Source organism: Sus scrofa, chromosome 1, assembly GCF_054392235.1.
Source record: "Sus scrofa isolate SSC_HxYL_T2T_F1_AM1 chromosome 1, Sscrofa_HxYL_maternal_Yorkshire_Landrace_v2.0, whole genome shotgun sequence".
Lineage (NCBI taxonomy): Eukaryota > Metazoa > Chordata > Mammalia > Artiodactyla > Suidae > Sus > Sus scrofa.
This window is the reverse complement of record NC_139383.1, coordinates 167,620,553-167,648,192: the sequence shown is the minus strand read 5'-3', so window position 1 is coordinate 167,648,192 and position 27,640 is coordinate 167,620,553. Positions and strand designations below refer to the sequence as shown.

The following is a 27,640-nucleotide window of genomic DNA, read 5'->3' as shown; positions in this document are numbered from 1 at the left end:
TGTTTAAGTATTTAAGCCATTTTGAGTTTATTTTTGTGCACAGTGTGAGGGTGTGTTCTAATTTCATTGCTTTGCATGCAGCTGTCCAGGTTTCCCAGCAATGCTTGCTGAATAGACTTTCTTTTTCCTATTTTATGGTCTTGTCTCCCTTGACAAAGATTAATTGACCATAGGTGTCAGGGTTTATTTATGGGTTCTCTATTCTGTTCCATTGGTCCGTCTGTCTGTTTTGATACCAGTCCCACGCTGTTTTGATGACTGTGGCTTTGTAATATTTCTTGAAGTCTGGGAGAGTTATGCCCCCTGCTTGGTTTTTGTTTCTCAGGATTGCTTTGGCGATTCTGGGTCTTTTGTGGTTCCATATAAATGTTTGGATTGTTTGTTCTAGTTCTGTGAAAAATGTCATGGGTAATTTGATAGGGATTGCATTGAATCTGTAGATTGCTTTGGGTAGCATGGCCATTTTTACAATATTGAGTTTTCTGATCCATGAACATAGTATATCTTTCCATTTCTTTACATCTTCTTTGATTTCTTTGATTAAAGTTTTATAGTTCTCAGCATTTAAGTCCTTTACCTCCTTGGTCAGGTGTATTCCGAGGTATATGATTTTTTGAGGTGCAATTTTAAAAGGTGTTGTTTTTTTGTATTGTTTTTCTAATAATTCATTGCTGGTATACAGAAATGTGACTGACTTCTGAATGTTAATCTTATATCCTGATACTTTGCTGAATTTATTAATCAGTTCAAGTAGTTTTTGGGTTGAGTCCTTAGGATTTTCTATGTATAGTATCATGTCATCTGCATATAGTGACAGTTTTATCTCTTCTCTTCCTATTTGCATGCCTTTTATTTCTTTTGTTTTTCTAATTGCTGTGGCTAGGACTTCTAAAATTATGTTGAATAACAGTGGTGAGAGTGGGCATCCCTGTCTTGTTCCAGATTTGAGTGAGAAGATTTTCAGTTGTTCTCCATTAAGTAATATATTTGCTATGGGTTTGCCATAAATGGCTTTGATCCTGTTCAGGAATGTTCCCTCGATACGATACCCACTTTGGCAAGAGTTTTGAACATGAATGGATGTTAGACTTTGTCAGATGCTTTTTCTGCAACTATTGAGATGATCATATGGTTTTTAACTTTTCTTTTGTTAATGTGGTATATGATATTGATTGATTTCCATATGTTGAACCATCCTTGTGAACTTGAGATGAACCCTACCTGGTCATGTTGTATGATCTTTTTGATATGTTGTTGGATTCGGTTGGCTCAAATTTTGTTGAGAATTTTTGTGTGTATATTCATCAATGATATTGGCCGATAGTTTTCTTTTTTGGTGGTATTTTTGTCTGGTTTTGGAACTAGGGTGATGGTGGCATCATAGAATGTCTTTGGGAATATCCCTTCTTCTTCAACCTTTTGAAAAAGTTTAAGGAGGATGGGCACCAGATCCTCTTTATATGTTTGGTAGAATTCACCTGTGAAGCTGTCTGGTCCTGGACTTTTATTTGTAGGGAGTTTTAATGACATCTTCAATTTCATTTCTAGTGATTGGTCTGTTCAGTTGGTATCTTTCTTCTTGATTCAGTTTGGCAGGCTGTAAGATTCTAGAAAATTGTCCATTTCTTCCAGATTTTCAAATTTGTTGGCACATAGTTGTTCATAGTATTCTCTTATGGTTTTTTGTATTTCCGCAGTATCCATTGTGACTTCTCCCTTTTCATTTCAAATTTGGTTTATTGGGGTTCTTTCCTCTTCTTAGTGAGTCTAGCCAGGGGTTTGTCAATTTTGTTTACCTTTTCAAAGAACCAGCTCTTAGTTTTATTAATTTTCTCTATTGTTTTGTGAATCTCTACTTTATTGATTTCCTCTTTGATCTTTATAATTTCCTTCCTTCTGCTGACTTTAGGTCATTTTGTTCTTCTTTTTCTAATTCGTTTAGGTGGAGGGTTAGGTTTTCAATTTGGGATCTTTCTTCTTTTTTGAGAAAGGCCTGTATTGCTATAAATTTCCCTCTGAGCACTGCTTTTGCAGCATCCCATTGATTTTGAGTGGTTGTGTCTTCATTATCATTTGTCTTGAGGTATTTTTTAATTTCCATCTTGATTTCCTCATTGACCCATTGGTTTTTTAGTAGCATGTTGTTTAGTCTCCATGTAGTAGGTTTTTTCTCTTTGCTTTTCCCATGGTTGATTTCTAGTTTCATGCCATTGTGGTCAGAGAAAATACTTGAAATAATTTCTATGCTCCTAAATTTGTTGAGGTCAGCTTTGTGTTCCAATATATGGTCAATTCTTGAGAATGTTCCATGCGCACTTGAGAAGAATGTGTATTCTGATTTTTTTGGATGTAGTGTCCTGAAGATATCAATGAAGTCTAACTTTTCTATTGTTTCCTTTAGGATCTCTGTTGCTTTATTGGTTTTCTGTCTAGAGGATCTGTCCATAGGTGTGAATGGGTAATAAAGTCTCCTACTATGATTTAATCCCATCAATTTCTCTCTTTATGTCTGTTAATATTTGTCGTATGTATCTGGGTGCTCCTATATTTGGGGCATATATGTTGATGATAGTAATAGCCTCTTCTTGGATGGATCTCTTAATCATTAAGTAGTGTCCTTCTTTGTCTTTCTTTATGTCTTTTGTTTTAAAGTCTATTTTGTCTGACATGAGTGTTTCAACTCCTGCTTTTCTGTCATGTCTATTAGCATGAAATATTTTTCCCCACCCTTTCATTTTCAATCTATATGTATCTTTTGTCCTAAGGTGAGTTTCTTGTAGGCAGCATATTGAAGATTTTTGCCTTTTTATCCACTCAGCCACTCTGTGTCTTTTGATTGAAGCATTCAGTCCATTGACATTTAAAGTGATAATTGATGGATGATTATTTATTGCCATTTTGAACCTCGTGTTCCAGTTGATTCTATGGTTCTCCATTCTTCCTTTCATTTTTTGGTTGGATGGTCTCTGGTTATTATCTGTTTGAGTGCTTTTTTTTTTTCATTTTTTGTGAATGCAGTGTTTGGTTTTGGCTTGTGGTTGTCCTGTTTTTTAAGTATGCTAACCCCTTCCTATAATTGTGTGTTTTAGCCTGATGGTCCTGTAGGTTCAAACACTTCATTACTATACTAAAATTAAGAAGAGAAAAAAACAAACAAAACAATTTTTTTTTTTAAAAAAAGGGTCTATTTATTTCCTTACTTCCCTTGCCCACATTTTATGGTTTTTAGGACTCTTTTTTCTTTTTAATTTTATTTTGTTTAAAACTTGTTCATTATTAAATCTGTATGCTGGCTTATTTGAGTGACTGTTCTCTGTGGTTTCCTCAATCCTAGTTCTTCCTCTTCTTCTTTCTTTTTTTTTTTTTTCTTTTTTCTTCCCTTTCCTTCCTTTCTTTTTGGTTTAGAGAAGCCCTTTCAGTATTTCTTTTAGCCTGGGTTTTGTATTGCTGTATTCTTTTAGCTTGTGTTTGTTGGAAAAAATTTTTATTTCCCCTTCTATTTTAAATGATATTCTTGCTGGATAGAGTATTCTAGGTTGCATGTTTTTTCCTTTTAGCACTTTAAATATTTCTTGCCATTCCCTCCTGGCCTGTAGAGTTTCTGTAGAGAAATCAGGGGGTTCCCTTGTAAGTAACATTCTGCTTTTCTCTTGCTGCCTTTAGGATCCTCTCTTTATCACTACCTTTTGCCATTTTTATTATGATGTGTCTTGGTGTGGGTCAATTTGGGTTCAACTTGTTTGGGGCCCTCTGTGCTTCTTGTATCTTGAACTCAGTATCCTTTAGATTTGGGAAGTTTCCAGTGATAATTTCGTCAAATATATTTTCCATCGCCTTATCTTTTTTTACTCCTTCAGGAATTCCTATTATGCATAGATTGGCCTGCTTTATATTATCCCATAGGTCTCTTATATTGTTTTCATGTTTTTCATTTTTTTTTCTGTCTGCTGACCTGATTGGGTGATTTCCATTATTCTATCTTCCACATCACTGATTCATTCTTCTGCATTATTCATTCTGGTTTTTACTGCCCTTAGTTCTGTTTGTATCTCTGCAAATGAATGTTCTAGTTTTTCTTGGCTCCTCCTTGTATTTTCTAGTTCCTTTATGAGGGTGTCTGCATTACCATTCATATCTTCTCTTAATTCCTTCAGTATTTTCTCTATTTCTCATTTGAACTCCAAGTCTGTCAGACTGCAGAGGTCTGTTTCATTGTTGACTGCTTTAGGTGAATTCTCCTGTTGGTTTAACTGGGGGTGGTTTCTCAGCTTCTTCATCTTGCTTGTTGTTTTCTTTTTCTTGGTGGAGTTGTACTCCCCATGGAAGGGCAGTGTTTGCCTTGTCACTGCCATGGAATGTTTCCTGAGGGCTGGCGTTGTTGGTTGGTCTTGTTTAAGGTAGCATGGCTTTTCCAGAGGGTGGGCGTGGCTGACAGGGTATCTCTGAAGCAAAAGAGGACTTCCTGAGGGGAGACAGGACTGGGAGGTCTGCACCACAATGGAAGCAGATTTCACTCAGTGGGGCAGAGCTTGCTCTGGTGTTTTGGGGCTGTAGGGCTCTTACAGGGGGTTGGTGGTGCTGGGCAGCTGTTCTACGGGAGTGCAGCACCCCCCCATGGGCTGGAGCAGATAGCTGGGCTGCTGAGAACCCAAGAGGCTCTTCTCCAGGGCAGTCAGAATTGGAAGGACTGCCTTGGAATGAAGGCAGATTTTTCATGTCTGGGCCGAGCTTGTTCTAGCTTTTCTGGGCTTCCAGCCTTTTCCATGGGGCTTGCAGTGCTGGGTGCTGCTCCGTGGGGGTGTAGCCCTTCCAGGGGGCAGGCAGGCCAGGGCAGGGAAAGCCCCTGTGGTGATAGGCTTCCCCCAGATGGTGAGGCCAACCCTCTGAGATGGCAGGCCGTCTCAGGTCCGGCACGTGTGCGCCGGGTCGGGGAGGGGGGATGCACTGGGAAGCACAGCTTTCAGATAGCTGGCAGGCAAGTGAGCTCACTGTGGTGTGGGGAGTATTCTATGGCAGCCCACCCCTCCTCCTCTCCCCTTCCCAGTACTGGTGCCTTGTCTCTCCTACAAATCCACTCTTCTCCCATGTTCTCTCTGATGTGGCTTTCCACTCCACAGCCCTTGGGAAATTGCTCCCTCCACCCATGATGTTCCACTTTCTAGACTTCCAGGCAGTCTCTGCCCCTCCAACCTGACTGACAGGTTCCTAGTTCCCAAGCAGTCTCTGCCCTGCCCACCCCATCCCATTCTTGGGGACCAACCTCCAGAGCCGAGGTCTCGGTGCCCAGCCCCCACCTGAGCGTCTCCGTTTTTGTTGATTGTGCCAATAGTTCGGATGATCTGTTCTGTTATCACTCTGCTCTTCAGATCTCAGACTTACTGCTATGCTCTTCTCTGCATCTGGAGATCCCTCGGATTCAGCTGGTCTTTCCATTGAGTAGGTGACTTTCCAGGTTTGTGGGATCCCTTTCTCCTCCACAGTTCCCTTTCGGGAGAACCCGTCCAGCCCCAATTCCTCTTCTCTCACTCTCCTTTTTTCTCTTGTATTACCCAGTTATGTCATGAGAGTCTTGCCATTATTGGAGTTTAGGTTCTTCTGCCAGCGATTAATTGCTGTTCTGTGAGAGTCATTTAACCTGTAGATGTGTTTTTTTTTCTTGTTGTGTTTGTGGGAGAGAGCGAGCGTGTCCCCCTACTCTTCTGCCATCTTGCCTTCCTACTTTTACTTTTTATGTGATGCCAGTGAATGTTGTCTGATCCTCTTTCATGGACCATGGTGCTTGGTTTAAGAGTTCGAACAGAGGACAAGCTGGAGCAACCAAAATCACCCCTGCAAAATTTTCAAACTGAAAGCAAGATGGAGAACATTACTTTTTATAAGCTGGAAATATGTGATCCCAGTGCTGGCCAAAGGTACTCAAACCTTGAACTCCTTCTTATGTAAGAAGCCAAATGTAATAGGAGAACATAGATCCAAATGTAATAGGAGAACATAGATCCTCCATATATAAAGATGCATGAGGTTCAAGTGCCTGGTCAGTTCCTCTCAGCTGTTCCCCTACTTGCTTTTGAACATTAACTAATAATTTTGGTATTTATTACCTGAGTGCATTCTTTTTGTTTTGCCCATGTAATCAAAATCGCTTTTCCTTACATATGTGGGTATCTAAGCAGTTCTGAAGCTAATTTTTTTCTTTTGGGTCTTTTTAGGGCCATACCAGTAGCATATGGAGGTTCTCAGGCGAGGGGTCAAATGAAAGATATAACCACTGGCCTACACCACAGCCACAGCAACTCCAGATCCGAGCCATGTCTGCGACCTACACCACATCTCACAGTAACACTGGATCCTTAATCCATTGAGTAAGGCCAGGGATCAAACCTGCGTCCTCATGAATGCTAGTCAGATTCATTTCCGCTGAGCTGCATGTGGGGAACTCCAGTCTTGAAGCTAATTAGTCAGAGCCCATGTGCTCAACATTTTCCATAAATGAGAAGTACTTCCATTGCTTACATTTTAAGGTGATTCTGGGTTTCGAATGAACTTCCTTTTTTAGACGCAAAGTAAGTATATACGCTTCAGGTATTTTCATGCTCTGAATATCTAAAAAAAGTCACCAGAAAAAAATAAATGGAAACAAGATTTAAAATATTTCCAAAAGTTCCTTGCAAAAGACACAAAATCATAAATTCAATGAACATCAATTATAACTCAGATGAACCTTATGAAAATAAGGTTTTACTGTGCAAAACTGAGCTCATGTTTGCTTAAATTTTCCTTTGCTCATCGCTTTAGTGATATGCCCTTTTATAGAGGTTTTGGTTCCTCATTTCTATTCTTGAGAAGTCCTAGATCACTAAGTTTTCTATTAGAAGTCCTTACTAGTTCACCATATAGTTTCACATTCATTCTCTTAATAGGAGAGTCATCTTCCCAGTAATTCTTTTCCTTTCACATCCTCTCTTGCCCTGAAACAATCTCTCCCCTCCCTCTAGCATACTCCCCTCTCTGCAGCACCTTTCTGGGCTAACCAAAGGGCAATTGATTACTTAGTTCAAAATGATCATTCCAAATTGGAAACATTACCATTTTCTTCCTTCACTGCCTTCTTCTTTTACATGGCTGAACATGTATTGCTTTCCATTTTTCATTTTTTTCTATTCTGGAAATCTGAAGGTAAAATAAAATAGAAGTTGAGATTATATAATACAAAATTAATTACCTCACATATGTCTCTAAGAAATATAGAAGGAAGACTGGAAGAATATGGAATATGGTACTCTTTTAAGAGGTTTTTTTTTGTATTTTTTTTTAATACTTGGGGAGTAAAAACTAGTTCCAAAAAAGGGAACAAATTTTCAATATTTGAACATAGGAAGATGAATAATTTTATAAACATTCTTGTGTCCATGCAACAATTATATACAGATTTCAAAGAAGCAGTAGTGGGGTATGTTAAATTGTCTAATTCTGAGTTTTCAGATACAATTTTAATCTTTACTTTGGCTCCCTCTTCATGGAACCTGCTGAAATGATTGTCAGGGAAAATATACCTATTTCTTTTCATTTCTAAGCACTGGAAAATTATGTATCTTACGTGGAGGACTCTCCCCCAGCCATGAAGGAGGATTGACACTGGTGTGTCACAGAAGTATGGATAGAAACCTCAAAATTAAGCTAGGATTTTGAGAATAAGAAACTGGACCTCATCACACTATGATACCAAAAAAGAAATATGTGAAATTTATGGGGGGCTATTCACATAAGTAGTAGTAAGCTTATCACATATCTTAATTTCATTCTATTTCAACCCTGGTGCTGGGAAAATACAATTTTGAAGAGATTTTTAAAAATCATTTTTCAAGTGCAACTAAGTACCTAATAGATAAAAGGAAATACATGCAGCTATATTTTTTCTGAAAGTAATATTAATTTTAACCTTCAGAATTTTGGTGATCCTTCTTTCACGAATAATAACTATGTTGGGAGGGATGACAGTAAAGTTTGCATACAAATTGACAGGTTTAACTTTGTTTCTTAAACAAAATGATTTATTTAAAATAACATCATCGTTTTTGCCAATGTCCCTATTATTGATTATTTCATTCTGTCTTAAGATTCTGCTTTTATATACTCACACCTCTAAAGTACACATACTTTTGAAACTAAAGAATGCAAAAATTGGAGTTACTGTCGTGGCTTAGCAGGTTAAGAACCTAACGTAGTGTCTGAAGATGTGGATTCAGTCCCTGGCCTCTCTCAGTGGGCTAAGGATCCAGCATTGCTGCAAGCTGTGGTGTATGGAGCTCGTTGATCAGCTTGGATCTGATATTGCTGTGGTTGTGGTATAGGCCAGCAGCTACAACTCCAATTCAACCCCTGACCCGGGAACTTTCATGTGTTGCAGGTTCCCGGGCCTGCAGGAAAAAAGGAAAAGAAAGAAAAGAAAAGAAAAAAGGAAAAAAAAGAACATAAAACTTATGGACCAGAATGAATAACCTGAATTCATTGAAGATGAATACAAAGAAATCCATAATTGAGAAAAATATTTAAATATAGTACTTATTTTTGGATTTTCTGATAAATATGATAATATTAAATTTCCTTCAAGTAAAGTCATTTTCTAAAAGAGTCTGCTTATGTAGCAAGCAAGCACATGAAAACAGAAGTACAGCATCACTGCTATGGCAACTAAATCTAAAACTTCTTACTCTGGTTCTAAAATGGAAATTGAGCCAAAAGTGAAGGAACAGCATAAAGAGAAAAAAAAAAAAAATCAGCTGTGTTACTCCAGAGAAGTTAAGACAGTATTATAATAAGATGTAAAGAAGAGGATTTGATGAATGAGAGGAAGCGGGTAAGGTTGACAATAACACCAAAGAAGCCTGAATTCTAAGCCAAAATATATTCAATGACATTCAATTCAAATGTGAACCTTAAGGGCAACCTGTATAAATGTGTAGTAGAAATCAGATGGGAATGAGACATAATTTTTAATATATTACTATGTGGATTTTTAGTCCTGTAGAAGATAAGTCTTTTTTGTCAATGTCATAGTCACATAGATTTTTCAGATTCACATAAAAGTGAAATGTGTATTTTTAAAAATATTTATTATCTTCACTACTTCTAAAACACTTGAGCAGTCTTGCAGTACAACGCATCAAACAGAAATGAAAAAAAGCAAGGACAGAGCAAATGAGGTTGGTTGTGAAGGAAAAGTAAGAAAATAAGTATATGAGAAATCTCAGGGTAAGGAAAGCTGGCAAAATTGTGTATAAAACAAAGCTCTGCTCTTCCAGGCTTTAGAGAATTAAGAAAGATGAAATAGATTACATTTCCTTATGTCATCTAATTTTATCAATTTCACAATTATTATGTTTATATCATAAGCCAAATACTACATATGCATTAGGCAAAGACAAATCAATTATGTACTGTGTCTTCAAGGGATACAAAATCTGTCTTAAGTTATGTAGATTCAGTGTAACCCTCATCCACCATTTTCCAATATACTGGATTACCAGAACTTTTATACTGTTAATCATAGTTTCCTTTTTGATAACACTGTTTTGACATTTTAGTTTTATAAATTTAATTTATTTTAAATTTAATTTACTCTAAATTAAAATCTTTTAATTAAATATGCTCAATCTAGTTGGCAGATAGATATATCATGGTAGTCAAAATCAACTTGCCAATGTAGCTTACATCTTAACAGTGATATTGGGTGATCATATGAGTTTGGAAAAGTGAACATTCCATATTTATATTTTGTTACACCTATAAAATATAATTACATTGGAGTTCCTGTCGTGGCTCAGTGGTTAGTGAATCTGGTGAGGAACCATGAGGTTGAGGGTTTGATCCCTGGCCTTGCTCAGTGGGTTAAAGATCCGGCGTTGCTGTGAGCTGTGGCATAGGCCAGTGGCTGTATCTCCATTTGGACCCCTAGCCTGGGAACCTCCATATGCTGAGGGTGCGGCCCTGTAAAAGACAAAAAGTCAAAAAAATAAAATAAAATATAATTATATAGAATCCCATAGTGATATAGGTTAAATAAGGGAATAGCTAAATTCATTGTAGTCACAGGTATCATCATTCTTGAATAAGTGATCCTGGGGCATAACTATGGAAGCGTAACACAGGAACCAAATAAATAATTATTAATTTCCAAGAAGTTTTTCCTGAATTGTAAGGACAATAATATAGTTGTATGTATTTAATATAGAAGAGTAGTTAAGAGTGTTTACAGTCAGACCAGAGGTTGTATTGACTCTGCTATTACTAACCTCTAAAAATAGATGAAATCCATATAATGATTGAGAGTCTAGCACAAACTAAACCTTCAGTAAATGGTAGGTATTATTGTTGCATTTTCTAGTTTATATTTTCTATATAGTATACTGTTTTGACATCTTAAAAAAAAGAAAGGATGGAAGGAAGGAAAGAAGGAAAGAAAAAGAAAGAGAAAGAAAGAGAGAGAAAGAAAGGAAGAAAGAAAGAAAGGAAGGAAGGAAGGAAGGAAGGAAGAAAGAAAGAAAGAAAGAAAGAAAGAAAGAAAGAAAGAAAGAAAGAAAGAAAGAAAGAAAGAAAGAAAGAAAGAAAAAGAAAGAAAAGGAAAGGAAAGAAAGAAAGACAGGAAGGAAGAAACTTTCTTACTGGAGACCCTCCCAATATCTTTTGGGACTAGCCAATTCTTAGAGATTTTTAAAAAGCCCAGGCAGAGAATGTCATGATTATGCAAACTAACCAGTCTGGAGCTAGGTCACTGCTATCCGGCCATAAACTCCGGAGCCAATATTCCTTGGCCTTTATCAGACGGCGTCAGGTGCCAGGCAACCGGGGACAACCCCTATAGTGTGGAGCTGCCGAAATTATCCCAAATAGCCAATCCTAACTGTTTACTGTGCCCTGCCCTCCCCAGAAAAGAAACCCCAGTAAAGACCTCCCCTCCTACTGTCTTCTGCCTCCTGACCATTCTGGTGTATCTCCTATATGTGGCCCTACTTGTGTAAGAATTCTGTCTCTAGGACCTTAGACTATAATAAGCTTTGTTTTCCTAAGCCTCTCCCCTGTCTCGCCTTGTGGCCATACCTGGCTGTCCATCTCATAAAAGTACACAGAGCAATTACCGTCCTGGCTTTGAGGTGGTGTGTTCAGCTATGAGCCACAATAACTCTTACCGTGATCTTATATCATGAATGTTTCCCAGTCTCTCTCTCACCACTATTTTTTTTGTGTATTAAGTGAGGTTGTTTGTAAATGCCAGTTTGTTTCAGAGCTTTATTTTTGAGGCAACATGGTTTTAATTCCTTAGAGGATCTTCTCAGTAATTAATTACTTAACCATCTCAGAGTACCACATAAAGCCAGTACGGCAATGCATTAGAAAAGGATGCTAAACCATAACGATGGAAGATGTTCTGTCAAAGAAAATGGCTCATAAAAATCACCCAAAAAACAGTTGTATCATTTCTCAGCATGATTTTCAAGTAATATCGTCCATTTGTTAATCTATCAGAGATACAAAAACCTGTTACTCTGATTCTTGTCTTTCCCATTTTAGCATCTTTCTCAGGTACATTGTCTGCATGTGTGTCATTTCCAGGCTTCAGAAAAACAAACAAAATTTTAAATGCTCATGATTTTTTCCAGTGTTTTGAAAACAGAGTTCAGTAAACAGTGATATTAATCTTATTCTATTAAAATGTTACTAGGTTTGTACACAATAATTTTTTTAAATCACAATTCCATTCAGTAAAAATACTCATCAAGATTCTCAGGGTTTTGGAGTTCCTATTGTGGTGCAGTGGTTAACGAATCCGACTAGGAACCATGAGGTTGGGGGTTCAATCCCTGGTCTCGGTCAGTGGGTTATGGATCCCACGTTGCTGTGGCTCTGGTATAGGCTGGCAGCTGTAGCTCCAATTAGACCCCTAGCCTGGAAACCACCATATGCCGCAGGTGCGGCCCTAAACAATACAAAAAGACAAAAAAAAAAAAAAAAAAAGATTCTCAGGGTTTTTAAGTATTTCAAACAATTGGTTAATACTTTTTAAAGTAGGAGATTATTTGATAAGCAACAAAAATTTTACTGTTTAAATATATTACTGTTAAATTTCCATTAAATTTGGTATGTTTCCACATCATTTTCATATCCATATTTTGTAGAGAATACTCCATACCTGGAGTTTATCATGGTTTTATATGAACCTATCTTTAAAGTAATAATTTTTATATAAAATGAAATGTATGACTATTGAATTTAAACATAGCAGTAAAAATTAATCCTATTCCTAATTTTCTTAGTCTAATATGATTACTATAAATTTTGTTACACTTATGTAAAGCTCTGTTATCAATGCTATATCTTTTATTCAAATTAGTATGCAAATATGATATCTTGGACATATAAAAGACTTACTAAACTGGAATTTTCTGGAACAGAGGGAGGGAATCATGCACTGTTGAATTCTTATCCTGGTCTCTATCTCACGGCACTTTTCCACACCTGATATAGCACTATTTATTTATTAAAACATCTGATTATTTTTAAAAAGTCATCAAAATATCTGATAATCAAAATAATCATAATGTTTTACTATTTTCAAAAGAAAGAAGACTTGCTCTAAAATGAAAAAAAAAACAACTCTAAGTTATTCTAAGGCTACATAAAAAATTTTTTGAACTAATTTTAGCAAAATAATTTTGGGTAATTTTCAACCTGAAAAATGGAAATATTAATTCTTAGAATGGAGATAATGGAATTAGCTCTCACCGATTATGGCCAAGTATAGAGTATTTCTTAGATAATAAGTCCACCTTGCTAAATAATAAATACAAGAGCAAGAGTGTACAAAAGCAGTATTTGGAGAGATTTAAATCATGTTTCTCTGGTGCCTGTGGGGCTGAGAGCATTCAGGTTCCATCTGGCAGCCTTTCCTCTCCTTGACTTTTAGTCTGTGTAAAACACAAAGCAGACATACTAGTCAACAAAAACAAGTTATATCACTCTTAATGAAGGTCAAAATTTTAATGTTTGAATAAAATCAGGAGACTACCAAATATAGAATGTAATGTAAAATTTGGAAGTGAAGTTTTATGTACAGGACACAAACATATATATATATAAATGATACTATACACTACACTACACATACAATATATAAGACATGGATCATAAGGTACACATACTTGGCTTAACTCCACAATATATTGTGTACAGCGAATGTGCATAGTGTCTCACAGTTTGGGTCACTAGCATAAAACTTGGCTATTTTGAAGTTTCACCCTAACTTTTTTTTTTTTTTGAGACTCTTCAATGGTTTTAAATGGTCTGGACAATCATAGGAGGTGTCATTTATTGAAGGAAAAACATGTTTTATCTTTATAGAGGTATCTACTGAGATACAGCTGGGAATAATTTAATTTCCAATGATTTGAGTAGTTCAGTGGCTTGAGTCTCTATCCCACTGCTTTTTCTCATCTTGATTAGATCTTTTTGTGTGGAGTTTGTCTGAGACTCAACCAATCTGTTATTGACTATCTGGCTCTCGCAAAAGACTTTGTGGAAGCCTGAAACTTTTGCTAAATCATTTGTATTGTGAATTTTGCCTGAGAAGCCCAGGTCCCTGTCATTGTTCTCCTAAATTTTTCCTCTTGCTTTTTTGAAATGAAAAGTTAAACCATTATGGGCATGTGATAGCTTACCAGTTTTTTGATCTGCAGGTAGTTATTACAATGCTAAAAATAAATCACAAATAATTTTTGATATGAGTACCACAAATTTTTATAGTCAGATCTTCAAAATATTTTATCTATATATCATATATTTCTTTTTCTTGGTCTTTTTAGGGCCGCACCTGCGCCATATAGAGGTTCCCAAGCTGGGAGTTGAATCGGAGCTACAGCTGCCGGGCTATGCCACAGCCACAGCAACACAGAATCTGAGCCGCATCTGCCACCTACGTCACAGCTCATGGCAATGCCAGATCTTAACCCACTGAGTGAGACCAGGAATCAAGCCCAAAACTTTATTGTTCCTAGTCAGATTTGTTTCTGCTGCACCACAACGGGAACTCCTCATCATATATTTCTACACTGCTCTGCTCTCCTAGTTCTTACAACAAATATTAAGTTCCTCAGAAGTATAAACTGCCCTCTCTTTATTGATTCCTCACCATTTCTTGCCTGTATTGATTATAGAGCTTTGTTACAAACTGGAAAAATAATATTTGTTACCACCTGAAAGATGAGGGTCAACGGGGAGTGATTCTGTGTCAAGATGTTTCTAGTTTAAATTCTCAAAATAGAAAAAACAGAAGGGAATGTGCAGTACAAGAGCTATTTATTATTTTCAAGTCTACATACAGACTCTTTTTAAAAAAAAAAGAAAAAGCTATATACTTATTTTTCCATAAGTGAAAGATTTTAAACCTGGCTGGAATATTGGCATTTTTTAAATAAACATCTCATTCTAGAGACAAAATTAGTCAAGTGGTCTGATCTCAAAATATGTTTCGGTTATCAGTTCAGGTGACTTTAGATGGAAATGTCAATATGAGATTAGATGTACAAGAAGTGTGTTGAGAGAAATGTGTATGAAGGATGAAGACAGAAACATAGAGAGTAAATCCTTTTTTTTTTTTTTTTTTTTGTCTTCTGTCTTTTTAGGGCCACCCCTGTGGCATATGGAGGTTCCCAGGCTAGGGCTCTTTTCAGAGCTACAGCTGAGGGCCTACACCAGAGCCACAGCAACTCAGCATCCGAGCCACATCTGCCACTTACACCACAGCTCCCGGCAATGCTAGATCTTTAACACACTGAACGAGGCCAGGGATCGAACCCACAACCTCATGGTTCCTAGTCAGATTCGTTTCCGCTGCACTATGACGGGAACTCCAAGAGTAGAACCTTCTTGATCACTTTGCACATCCTTCTTAATCTCTGAGCAAGGTGAGCAAGGAACAAAGTATTAGGTAGGAGAACCTCAGCACCATGCAAATCTGAGAGAGCTTCAGCAAGACTGATTAAGAGTCCCTAGAGAAGAGTTTCCCAAGGAGGATTCCTGCCACAATGGGGAGGAATGACTCATTACTGACCTTCCAGCCATGCTCAGTCATTGGCTGGAAGTGGCCCAGGGGAAATGGAGCCATGGAATAAAATCTGAGATGCATCCAAACATGTGCAGCTTGAGCCTGTCCATGAAACACGCCCCACCATGGACTGTTGGGGAGGGCATCTGTCGAGGGGCCTGTGGATGCCTCACTTCCAAAGATTTTCCTTTTTTAAAAAAAAAAAAATCTTTGGATCCTTATCAGAGTATTATGATAGACCCTCATATTATGTAAGTCAGCTACTATTTCTAAATAATATGTGACAGAGCAAGACATCAGTCTTTCTATTTATGTATGCACCTGAATGATTTAATCTAGCTTTTATGTAAAACACATGCATTGTTCTCCTGTCAAAGCAAATAGGAAGACAAGTTGTTCCTAACGCTGATAACCTTAGCTTAATGTTCCACTTTAGAAAGTCACCTCAAGAAACTAGTCAGTATCAATAAGGCAAAAGCAAATTTATATTTTTTTCTCAGGAACATCTTCAGGAGAACACTAAATAATTCCATTTAACAGTTTATTTCACCTAATTATGATTATATTGGTGTGTCTCTTGTATCTTGTGAACCTTTGGCTTGAGGACATTTTGCTCACAGCTCAATCATTTTTATAAATCTGGCTAAGGTTATTTTTAACATAGTGGGTGTAGATTAATAACTCTTGTTCTCAAAATCTTCCGTAGTATTTAGGATCTTTAATCAAACTACTTTTGAGCAATTAAAAATGCTTCAGACTATGCATATTTGCGTTTAAGGGAAGTTTTAGACCAGCCTCCAGGAAAGTCTGTCATTATCTGCAGAAAAGAGGTAACCCTGTATCTGGGCATGAATTTTACTATTAACAAAAGTCTAAACTTTAAGATCTGTACACTTCTAAAGTACACGATTTTTTAAAACCACATTACCTTCTAAAATTCAAACAATTGAATTCTTGGCAAGTATAAGACAGCTCAGTGTAAAATTAGTGGCTAAGAGCTTTGGTCACATGACTAATTTCTAATGGAGATAATCTAAACAATATTTACCCACTTATCTCTCTAACTTATTCTCATATATTAATCATATATGAACTTCTGTGATAAGCACACTCAAAATCTAAGTGGTTTAATATTTACAAGATTTGCCTCACAGTACTTTAAAGGTTGGGGGAGACCACGGTGCTTTTTTTTTCCACTATACTTCAATGACTGAGCTATTTTCCATGTATGCTGAGAGTTCCAGGGGTCGGCATAGGAAATGAGGAACGTCATCTGATAAAATGCCAGTGTCCTAGTCATTTTAGTCTGCTATATCAAAATACCATAGGCTGGCTAGCTCATAAACAACAGAAATGTATTGATTATAGTCCTGGAGGCTATGAAATCGGAGATTAGGGTATCAGTATGTTGGATTAGGGTCCTCTTTCTCCCTGACAGCCAGAGCTTTCTCAGTATGTCTTCACATGGTGGAAGACTCTAGGGATCCCAACCAAAAGCCTCTTTCATAAGGATACTAATCCCATCGTCAGGTTCTGCCCTCAAGACCTGAGAACCCCAATGGCTCTTCCTCCTAATATCATCTTAATGGGGGTTAGGATTTAACATACAAATTTTTGGGGAACATACTCAGATCTTAGCAGCTGCAAAGAAGCAGTATTACACAGTAGAAGAAAGAGATATTTTGCAGCAAGCAAGCTAAAAAAAAGTCTTCTATTACTTTAGCTTTCAGTGAAATAATTTCACAGAATTATGATTTCCTCTTCATGCTTGGCTTTTATGTAATTTCATTATAGTACCCAACTACAAAAATGGAATTTTTTACCTTTTCTATATCTGTCATTAAAGATATTGGGCATTGTTTTTCAACTTATTCTCTCCTTATCAAATTATATTCCTAGGTATAATGCTGCACTTCATTTTTTTGATAATTAAAACATATTAAACATGAATAAATGTGAATGATTGCTTAGTTTGGGGAAATTTTAATTTTTGATTTTTGGTAAAAGACAATATGTACCTAGGTTCTACTCTCTATAAATCACATAATGGAATACTATTGAGAAATTTGTTTAATATGTCCACTTTTTGAGAAGTTACACTAAACAAAAGAAAAGTTAAACTTATCTAGATCCTGAGAATAAGAATTGTGTCTGAATTCTTAGGTACTGTCACTGCCTTACAACCAATTGGAGACAACTAAAGGGAAAGAAAATTCTGAAGCACACTGTTGTTAAGTAGGAGGAGGAGTTGCAAAGAGACTTTTCAGATGCTGCCATGGTGTCCAGGTGAGACCTAAAACTCCCCAGTGCCCTCTACCACCAACATACTCTAATCAGATGAATTGGTACACTAAAAAAAATGAGCAAAATGGGGCACTTACTGTATAATCCATGTTCAGTTTTAATGACCAAGATACCTTAATTTCCCCTCAGCTTGCTAAACTTTAGACAAGCCTTTTCCTGACTCTAGACCCTTGACCTCAGCTTCTTAGAGCACTTATTTTAGAAAAATTATTGTTGTAATTCTTTCTCTACCTCTTTGAAGTGTAAATATTTTTAAAAGCCTCTTTTCTTTTTTAAAATCCAAGTAGTTTCTCTTAAGCCCCAAGAAACCAGAAAGCAGGCATCTCCATCTTCCAGTCTCTGACTTTGATAGACACCGATTAGCAAACACAGATGGCCTATGATCTCTTTACCTCCACTCTGTCTCCTAAAAACTATCCAGCCTATGTTTCAGCTGCATTGAGCTCAAATTGTTTTCTGGCATTCTCCTTCCCCTATTGCATAGCTTTGAATAAAGTCTTCCTTACCTATTTCACTTTGTCCAGTGCAACATTTGCTTTAACACTTTTGGTTATCGCTCCATTCAGTGTTTTCCAATATGTATATCAAGCAAGACTGTAGGTTAATGTCACTTTTTAAATAAAATTTAATTTCTCATGCAGACTGAATGGATTGTATTCATAAAAAGCATACTTGTCTCATAAATGCATATGTGTGTGGTGCTTTATTGTTATCTCTTACCTGAAGTTTTTATTTATTTACTTTCAAAGATTTAAAAGACATTCATTGCTTTCAGAGGCATTACATTTAAATTGGAAGTTTAATTAAATTTATTCTTCACTGAATTCAGCATCAGTTTTTTCCTCTTGATGATCTCTTTACTTTTCCTTTATAGGGAATGATTAAAGTTATGAATAGCAGGAGACATTTAGAGGTAAGAGGTAACCTTTTTTTTGATAGACAAGAAACAGATTTATTAGGATAGGATGCTTGTGAGAGATGCAAGTGGGCAAGTAAGGAAGCTCTGCCTATTTAGAGGTAACCTTAAAGGATCCAAAATGAAGCTGTCCCAAAAAAGTCAGGGTTGAAAGAGGCAAAAATCAGGACATAAAAAGGAAACTACAGTAAAACATTTAAAGGATTTTACAAGTTAGCAAAATGCATATGACTAAAAGAGATACACTTTTATTTTTAAATTATGACATCATACTACTTGTTATAAATACCAAATTTGACAATATACAGACAATATAGGAAGAGATTGGTTAAAATTTGTAAAATAGCATTTTTTTTTCTTTTTTTTTTCTTTTCCCACTGTACAGCAAGGGGATCAGGTTATCCTTACATGTATACAAAAATGTTGAAAAATGGGGTAAAAACACCAAGTAAGCATTATATTCTTTTAATTGATTAGAAGTTAAAAAAAGGACTGGATCAATTTAATTGTTTTTAGCTAGCTTGGCTATTTGTGAGTCTTATTTTTCTCTATACATTTGTAAGCAAAGAATGCTTTGCTTTGTAAGCAAAGTTATGGCAGTTTGGCTGCCTAGGTCTACATGGTCCAAAGCAGAATATGAACAAAGCTCAAGAATTATCCAAAGTGAGCCAATTACTATTCCTGAATCTTTTGGGCAATCCCCAAAGCATTTGCTGGCAGGAGTCTTTCTTAGTATTTGTACTTAATAGATAACTGTTCTGACAACTGCAAATTGACAAGAAAGCAGAGAACACATTGTAGCCTGAGTTTTTATACGGATATCTTTCGGTGATTGCAGATGTATTTGTTCAATGAGATTGTTTGTGAATGGAAGCTTAAGCTTTGTGTACATGCAAATTATCAAGTTCCCAGGTGCCAGTATTAACTGAGCAAACTTAATCGCTTACAACGTTAGTACTTCAGACTGGGAACCCCATGGCTTTTATTTTTTTTTTTATTTTTTTATTTTTTTTGTCTTTTTTTGTTGTTGTTGTTGTTGTTGTTGTTGCTATTTCTTGGGCCACTCCCGCGGCATATGGAGGTTCCCAGGCTAGGGGTCGAATCGGAGCTGTAGCCACCGGCCTACGCCAGAGCCACAGCAACGCGGGATCCGAGCCGTGTCTGCAACCTACACCACAGCTCACGGCAACGCCAGATCCTTAACCCACTGAGCAAGGGCAGGGACCGAACCCGCAACCTCATGGTTCCTAGTCGGATTCGTTAACCACTGCCCCACGATGGGAACTCCCATGGCTTTTAATTTATAGCAAAGGGTAAAAACCATGACACTTGCATCTTGTTTCTGCTATATCTAATGGCTGGCAATTTTTAATTTGAAAAAAACAAGTTTGAAATTTTACCTTGGGCCTTTTTGTTATGTGAAGTCTAGAGTGAAGAAGCCATTATGTTATAATCATAGACAGAATATTTGAGGTTTTGCATTCAAAGGTATTTCAGTAGTCAAAGTACAATAACATTTAAAACAAAACAAAAACAAAAACTCCCCATAGTTAGGGGATTAAACTGAATCATAATCCTAGATATTGAAAATGAATTTAGACTTTATATTTAATTATTTGTCACATTAATTTTTTTTTGCTAGGATTTCCTGTTGTTGCTCAGTGGTTAATGAATCTGACTAGAAACTATGAGGTTGCGGGTTTGATTAGACCTCTAGCCTGGGAACCTCCATATGGCCTCAGGTGCAGCCCTAAAAAGACAAAAAAGACAAAAAAAATTTTTTTTGCTAGTGGGAAACCAAATTCAGACACCAATTAACAGTGTACTATTCATTTCAATATTATAATTCTCTGTAACCAAACTATATTTTCTAAATTAATAACAAAGCCATTGATTATTTTTAAAGCTATAATAAATTAAGTTCAGGAAAGATGGAATGACTGTGTTACACCTACTTATCTCCTCATCAAACATTGTTTACATTTAATAACAAAAACTAAGAAATTTAGCAGTATGGAATAGTCCCTGCTATTTCAGTGTAACATTCATATCTTTTGTGATGCTGGTGGTAGGTAGAATTGTTATATGGCTTCTCTCTGTCCTAGAGTGTGAACTATAGAGCAGCCTTACAGCCAACTTTATCCATAAATGTAGACACTTCATTCGTTTTCATCCAGTTATGTTTGCCAAGTGATAATAATGGATTACATCAGAATGTAAAAAAACAATACTAATTATCTATACAAACAGTAAGCAAGTAAAGGATATATTGGAAGCTAATTTGAAGTTTTTAGGCTCAATTAAAATGACTAGAAATCAGCAGAGAAAATGAATCATGATAGGATGAAGTAATCTAAACCATTTTAACTCTTAAAAATACATCCTGTTGTTTTATTTTTGCTCTTATTTCTGTTGCTTTGGGAGACTGACCTGAGAAAATACTCATAAGGTTGATATCAGAGAATGTTTGCCTATGTTCTCTTCCAGGAGTTTGATAGTGTTTTGTCTTATATTTAAATATTTAAGCCATTTTGAGTTTATTTTCGTGCATGATGTGAGGATGTGTTCTAATTTCATTGATTTGCATGCAGCTGTCCAGGTTTCCCAGCAATGCTTGCTAAAAAGACTTTCTTTTCTCCATTTTATGTTCTTGCCTCCTTTGTCAAAGATTAAGTGACCACAGGTGTCTGGGTTTATTTCTGGGTTCTCTATTCTGTTCCATTGGTCTGTCTGTCTGTTTTGGTACCAGTTACCACACTGTCTTGATGACTGTGGCTTCATAATATTGCCTGAAGTCTGAGAGAGTTATGACTCCTGCTTAGTTTTTGTTTCTCAAAATTGCTTTGGCAATTCTTTGGTGTTTCCATATAAATGTTTGGATTGTTTGTTCTAGTTCTGTGAAAAATGTCATGGGTAATTTGATAGGGATTGCATTGAATCTGTAGATTGCTTTGGGTAGTATGGCCATTTTTACAATATTAATTTTTCCAACCCAGGAGCATGGAATATCTTTCCATTTCTTTACATCTTCTTTAACTTCCTTGATTAATGTTTTATAGTTTTCGGCATATAAGACCTTTACCTCCTTGGTCAGGCGTATTCCCAGGTATTTGATTTTTTGAGGTGCAATTTTAAAAGGTATTGTGTTTTTGTATTCCTTTTCTAGTATGTCATTGTTAGTATACAGAAATGTGACTGATTTCTGAATGTTAAGCTTATATCCTGCTACTTTGCTGAATTTATTAATCAGTTCAAGTAGTTTTTGGGTTGAATCCTTAGGGTTTTCTATATATAGTGTCATGTCATCTGCATACAGTGACAGTTTTATCTCTTCTCTTCCTATTTGGATGCCTTTTATTTCTTTTGTCTGATTGCTGTGGCTAGGATTTCCAGTACTATGTTGAATAACAGTGGTGAGAGTGGGCATCCCTATCTTCTTCTAGATTTTAGTGGGAAGGCTTTCAGCTTTTCTCCATTGAGTATTATATTTGCTGTGGGTTTGTCATAAATGGCTTTGATTATGTCAAGGTATGTTCCCTCTATACCCACTTTGGTAAGAGTTTTGATCATGAATGGATGTTGAACATTGCCAAATGTTTTTTCTGCATCTGTTGATATGACTATGTGGTTTTTGACTTTTCTTTTGTTAATGCAATGTATGACATTGATTGATTTGTGTATGTTGAACGATCCTTGTGTGCCTGAGATAAATCCCACCTGGTCATGGTGTATGATCTTTTTTACATGTTGTTGGATTCAGTTGGCTAAAATTTTTTGAGAATTTTTGTGTGTATATTCATCAAAGATATTGGCCAATAGTTTTCTTTTTTGGTGGTATCTTTGTCTCGTTTGGAATTAGGGTGATGGTGGCATCATAGAATGTCTTTGGGAGTGTTCCTTCTTCTTCAACCTTTTGAAGAAGTTGAATGAGGATGGGTATAAGTTTCTCTTTGTATGTTTGGTAGAATTCACCTGTGAAGCCATCTGGTCCTGGGCTTTTATTTGTAGGGAGTGTTTGACATATTCAATTTCATTGCTAGTGATCAGTCTGTTCAGTTGATCTGTTTCTTCTTGATTCAGTTTTGGCAGGCTGTAAGTCTCTAGAAAGTTGTCCATTTCTTCCAGGTTGTCAAACTTGGCATACAATTGTTCATAGTATTCTCTCGTGATTTTTGTATTTCTGTAGTATCTGTTGTGACTTCTCCTTTTTCACTTCTGATTTTATTTGGGCTTTGTCTCTCCTCTTCTTGGTGAGTCTAGCCAGAGGTTTGTCTTTTTTTTTTTTTACCTTTTCAAAGAACCAGCTCTTGGTTTTATTGATTTCATCAATTTTTTAATCTTTATTTTATTGATTTCCTCTTTGATCTTTATGATTTCCTTCCTTCTGCTGACTTTAGGGTTTTTTTGTTGTTCTTTTTCTAATTCACTTAGGTGTTGGGTTAAGTTGTCCATTTGAGATTTCCTTCTTTTTTGAGGAAGGCCTATATTACTATGAATTTCCCTCTGAGCACTGCTTTTGAGGCATCCCATAGATTTTGAGAGGTTGTGTCTTCATTATTATTTGTCTTGAGGTATTTTTTAATTTTCTTCTTGATTTATTTATTGAGCCATTGGTTTTTTAGTAGCATGTTGTTTTGTCTCCATGCAGTACAGTTTTTTTCTCATTTCTTTTCCTGTGTTTATTTCTAGTTTCATGCCATTGTGGTTAGAGAAGATACTTGAAATAATTTCTATATTCTTAAATTTATTGAGGTTAGCTTTGTGCCCCAGCATGTGATCAATTCTTGAGAATGTTCCATGAGCACTTGAGAAGAATGTATATTCTGATTTTTTTGTATATATGGTACCTAACCAAACTGAAAACTTTTGCAGAGCAAAGGAAACCAAAAAGACAACTTACAGAATGGGAGAAAATATTTTCAAATGATGCAACTGACAAGGACTTAATCTCTGGCATATACAAGCAATTTATACAACTCAATAGCAAAAAAGCCAACAACCCAATTGAAAAATGGGCAAAATACCTGAATAGACAGTTCTCCAAGGAAGATGTACAGATGGCCAACAAGCACATGAAAAAAGGCTCAACATCCCTGATTATCAGAGAAATGCAAATCAAAACTACCACGAGATACCACCTCACACCAGTCAGAATGGCCATCATTAAGTCTACAAATAACAAATGCTGGAGAGTGTATAGAAAAAAGTGAACCCTCCTGCACTGTTGGTGGGAATGTAAGCTGGCACAGCCACTATGGAAATCAGTATGGAGATACCTTAGAAATCTATGTATAGAACTGCCATATAACCCAGCAATCCCACTCTTGCTCATATATCTGGAGAAAACTTTCCTTAAAAAAGACACATGCACCTGCATGTTCATTGCAGCACTATTCACAATAGCTAAGACATGGAAACAACCCAAATGTCCATTGACAGAGGATCGGATTAGGAAGATGTGGTATATATACACAATGGAATACTACTCAGCCATAAAAACAAAAAAGTAATGTCATTTACAGCAACATGGATGGAACTAGAGATTCTCATACTCAGCAAAGTAAGTCAGAAGGAAAAAGACAAATACCATATGATACCACTTATGTCTGTAATCTAATATAAGGCACAAATGAACCTTTCCACAGAAAAGAAAATCATGGACTTGCAGAATAGACTTATGGTTGCCAAGGGGGAGGGGGCGGGAGTGGGGTGGTTAGGGAGCTTGGGATTAAAAGATGCAAACTATTGCCTTTGGAACGGATTAACAATGAGATCATGCTGTGTAGCACTGGGAACTATGTCTAGTCACTTATGATGGAGCATGATAATGTGCGAAAATAGAATGTGTACATGTATGTGTAACTGGGTCACCATGCTGTACAGTAGAAAAAAAATATGTATTGGGGAAATAACTATTAAAAATGAACAAATAAATTAATTAAAAAATACATCCTGGTTATGACAAAATTTAAGAAATAGAAATATTGACAGTAATAAATTCTTGGAGACGATATGTTCATCCATTCATTTTATTTTATTTTTTTATGGCCACACCTGCAGCATATGGAAGCTCCCAGGCTAAGGGTTGAATCAGGGCTGCAGTTGAAGCCTATGCCACAGCTATAGAAACACAGGATCTGAGCTGCCTCTGAGACCTACACCACAGCTCATGGCAATGCCAGATCCTTAACCCACTGAGGGATGCCAGGGATCGAACCCACATCCTTATGGATGCTAGTCAGGTCATTAATGTGCTGAGCCACAATGAGAACTCCTTCATTCATTTGTTTTTAAACAAAGGTTTTTTTATCCTCTCCTGTATCTCAGGCAATATTTTAGGTCTTGAGATACATAACACTTTCACATCAGCCTAATCTGTGACAAAGATCAAGATATATCTTTATTAAAACAGCCTTGTCGAACTGCAGGTGGTCTGAGTATGATCTTTTTTTTTTTTTTCTTAAAATTGCACAATTTTGAATTACCCAGAATAATCTGGAAAAACTTTCATTGATTACTTCCATCTTACTGAAATTAGACTTCAAATTGTAAGATTGCCAATGAATCTTCAGAGAAGCAATGAAGCAAATACTCTCTTGATGTATCAATAGAAAACCTTTGGCAGCTCGAGTAAGGATTAATAGTATTAGAACACAGTAGAATCTATCATCATTATCTCAGGTTACTAATTGATCTATACAGACTTCCAGAAAATTTCTCTTTAAGACATTTGGAGAAAATTAGAATTTTTTTCCTTGGAAAATTAGGTGAGGATAAGTGACATTAAATAATTTATTTCTCCTTGCTTTGTATGACTCATGGGTGCAAACTTTAGGGTAGCTTCATCATTACATTGCTCTAAATAACTATTATAGATTTATCTTGTCATTTTCATAATAACTTTCATTGCCTACTTTTGTTTTCTCTCTGGCAAAATAGCATCTTCCCAATGCACCAGGACAGGCTAACGTGAAAGCTTATTCTTTCATGTTTTAATATCATGGCATGATATGAGCAGAAGCCACCTAAGGGAAAGTTTGGCGTGACCTCACCTTTGTGGGTATCTTTTGAGGCCTTCAGTGGTTTTTTTATTTTAATTCTGCACTTGATAAGAAATGACATTTGCCTAGAGCTTTTCATGGCTAATATTGATGCCAGTGGATTGTGTAAATACTGAATGGGCCATGGCCTTTTGGGACATATTTCCTTTAAAGGAAATTCAGTTTCAACTAAACAAAGGACAATGAAATTGTGATATGAATATGGAGTGCCATAAATAAGCAATTTTAGGAGGCATTTAAAAATTTCTTATCCTTTTTGTGTTTTTAATATTTTTTAAAAAATGGATGTATTGGAGTTCCCGTTGTGACTCATTGGTTAACGAATCCGACTAGGAATCATGAGGTTGCAGGTTTGATCCCCGGCCTTGCTCAGTGGGTTAAGGATCTGGCATTTCCATGAGCTGTGGTGTAGGTTGCAGAAGTGGCTTGGATCCTGCTTTGCTATGGCTGTGGTGTAGGCCGACGGCTACAGCTCCGATTCGACCCCTAGCCTGGGAACCTCCATGTGCTGTGGGAGCGGCCCAAGAAATGGCAAAAGAGTTTATTCAATTCTGAGGATTTTTTACAAAATGTATAATATTCTTTCATTCACCTATTAAGTTTTGAGTATCTATTGTGTGTGCTGCACAAGCCAGTTGTAGAAAAAATTATAAACATGCTCTGCTCCATGAAGAGCCTATAATCTAGTATGTTAAATAAATGTGACAAGAAATCAAATTACGCATTTTCTGCTTAACAGCATTAGAAGCATTAGGGAAGTTTTTGTAATGAAGAATTCAAACATAACCTTATAATTTATTCAAAATATTTTCATAATATTGACATAATTTAAAGCATTCTGCATGAACAAATAACAGTAGCAAAGATATAATCATGAAAGTTACAGATATTCATAAATATTGGGTAAGTCCTAATGGAGGGTAAATACCTTTAAACCATTCAAACATATATAAAATATTTAAAGAGCCCAAGTAAATTACAAACAGTATATTGAGGGTTTCCGGTTTTCTATGTTAATCACAGCCTCTTATATTAAAATCCTTCTATTTTTTATCTATAACTATATGGAGAAATAATGAGAACAAATAAAAATCACCTATAATTAATGTTTGGGTCAGAGATAGAATAAGATTATACTGTCAAGTAGGTAATGATATAAGCAAGACCAGGGGACTTGACCCTGACCATGCATCACTGCTTGGATTTGGGTGGAATGCAGAGTAAAAAGGACAAAGGCATCCTAGTAGTATAAGAGCCAAGACAACAATGAGGACAGAGCTCATCCAAAGTTAGAACCACTTAGAACCAGACGGACCATTGGCTAATTAGTGCAAGCTAATGAAAAAAGTGGGATCATGAAATGTGCAGGGAGTAAGCAAAGATTTTTCATTTTGGACATTTTGCAAATGTTCCACTATTGGGGAAGCATGGAGAACATTTTGGAGAACAATATCTATTAGGAGCAGTATCCACTAGCGAAGTATATAAAAAACAAAGTGATTGATAATAAGGTTCAACTTAACAATATGAAATCTAAGGATATAGAATTTGTAAACATATACATGCATATGTATAAATGTGCATATGAATAACAATAAAGAAACAGACCACCACACGCATAACCCAAAGGAATTGTATGTTAAAGAAACTGCTAGTTCCCTAGTAGCTCAGTGTATTAAGGATCTGGCTTTACCACTGCTATGGCTCAGGTCACCGCTGCTATGCTGTGTGGTATAGTTTTGATCCCTGGCCTGGGAAATGCTGCATACTGCAGGCATAACCAAGAAAGAAAGAAAAGAAAAGAAAAGAAAAAAAGAGAAGAGAAGAGAAGAAAAGAAAAGGAAGGAAGGAAAGAAAGAAAGAAAGAAAGAAAGAAAGAAAGAAAGAAAGAAAGAAAGAAAAGAACAAAACTGTTGTACATCCTAGCAACAGAACAATGAACCACTGAGCCAAGAAAAAAACAAAACAAAACAAAACTAGAAACCCAAACCCTTTTCCCCTCTCTTATATAAGACTCTTCCCCCTGGAATCACTAGTTTAAGGAATTTCGAGATATTAAAACTTAATAAGAAAAAAAAATACAGATATAGGTAGTGTAATTTAAATATAATGCAAATAATATTTAAGTATATAAACACACACACACAAAAAAAAAACCCAGGGAAAAAAAGTACAAACAAAAGCAACAACAAAAACCCAGAAAATTTTATAGCAGATAAAAGCAAACTGGAGAAATCAGAAGCAGAAAATTTAAAGAACACT

The 27,640-nt window shown here is 36.2% G+C and overlaps 1 long non-coding RNA gene across 1 annotated transcript in view; it reads left to right on the top strand.

The window, feature by feature from the left end:
- LOC146406835 (uncharacterized) overlaps positions 1-17,381 on the top strand; it is a 38,685-nt gene extending 21,304 nt beyond the window's left edge. Inside the window, exon 3 of the long non-coding RNA XR_014841180.1 lies at positions 17,261-17,381. This is a non-coding gene — a long non-coding RNA (uncharacterized LOC146406835). The remainder of the gene's footprint in view (positions 1-17,260) is intronic.
- The last annotated feature ends 10,259 nt before the right edge of the window (positions 17,382-27,640 follow it).